At 31.5% G+C, this 1655-nt stretch overlaps 1 non-coding gene across 1 annotated transcript; it reads right to left on the reverse strand.

Moving 5' to 3' along the window:
- Positions 1-1104: 1104 nt before the first annotated feature.
- On the reverse strand, positions 1105-1177 carry Trnar-acg. The gene has a single exon. It is a non-coding gene; the product is annotated as a tRNA-Arg (tRNA).
- Positions 1178-1655: the final 478 nt, after the last annotated feature.

The raw sequence follows: 1655 nt of genomic DNA on the forward strand, positions 1-1655 counted from the left end.
GTTTTTTTAGTAAAGGGATCAATGAACTACCTATGAGATGGCAAAAGTGCATAGAAAACAATGGTTTAAACATTGATTAATTAAATATATTATATTTAAAAATATTCGACTTTTTGTTCCTGCCATACAAACGCCAATTTCATATGTAAGGACCTAATAATTTGTACGCAATAACAAAATGCTTCTAACCAAATTAAAATTTATATTAAATTTAATTATTTGTCTACGAAGGAATGGAAAGTGAAATCCATAATAGAATTTTAATGTTTTAATTAGATTTTATTAATATTAATAACACTGCTAGACTATATTAAGTTTATTTTTAACCTATTTTTGTTAGTTGCGATATTTATATGTTGAAGCCATATATATATTTTGTTAATTACCCTGTACGTATAATTATTAAACGAATATCGTCCTTCAGCCGTCAGCAGGCAGTTAGGACAATGAACAGAACCATACACGGAGCGGACGCGACGGTTTAGGGGTGCGCGTGAGCACACATACTGATTTCTTTATGGTGACCATGTTTTAATAGAAACAATCTTATTTAATCTATTTCCATATATATTGATAATAAATAAAAGCAATTTTTGGTTATTAATATTCAGTGTAAATAATGGTTAAAGCTTAAATTTAAAACTCTTGTATATTTTGAGAATGTAATTGCATATAAAAATATTTATCTCCCGCCATAGTTATAGAAGGGCAACCCTTCCAAATATTTATAAATTACGCGTCACGTTGTTTGTCAGCTATGGACTCCTAAACTACTTAACCGATTTCAATCAAAATTTTCACACCGTGTAGTTTGATCTAACTTAAAAGATAGGATGGCATACATATATATAATCCTACTGTATGGGTATATGTCACTAAACTCCTTTTAAACGGCTGGACCGATTTGAATCTTTTTTTTGTATGTGTTTGGGTGAAGCTTTGGATGGTTTAGATTCACTAATCAGCACGGCTGATGGCGCTGTAGTCAGTATTTTCATACATTGTATAATATCCTAATCGTTCGAAATATCATGCAGGACAACGTCTGTTGGGCCCATTAGTATTTATATAAAATTATCCGGTTGCAAAAGTAGAAAAATAATGCGACCCTGCCAGGATTCGAACCTGGAATCTTCTGATCCGTAGTCAGACGCGTTATCCGTTGCGCCACAAGGCCTGCTGAAACATTGTTCTAAATTTAAGACAATCTAAAAATCTTGCCAAACTTAAAATAAGATTCTTTTTGTACTCAAACGTTGCTTCTAGATCAAATAATTGAAGGAACAGATGCGAAATTTAATAATCATAGTTTTTGAAATTATACCATCATTCCTTAAAAAGACCTTATGTTACTTCGTAACGAAAATGTTTTTACAAAACGTTTGGCGAAAATTTTAATTGAGCCTTGTCATTTCGTGTGATACCATATATAATACAGAGCATTAGGAAGCTGTTTGCTACGGCTATAATTGTCTTATGAACCAGTGATTTTCCTGGCTATTTACAAAATTAATAATCGAAGAATATCGATTATTAAAACATCGATAATGAAACTATCTGAAGCCTGAAGGTAAGTTAATATACCACTTTCAAAGTATTCATATAATTATATATCCAGACAGTGCACAGGATATTGTAGTGCAAATACCGTCTCC

This window comes from Pieris brassicae, chromosome 8, assembly GCF_905147105.1.
Source record: "Pieris brassicae chromosome 8, ilPieBrab1.1, whole genome shotgun sequence".
Classification (NCBI taxonomy): Eukaryota; Metazoa; Arthropoda; class Insecta; order Lepidoptera; family Pieridae; genus Pieris; species Pieris brassicae.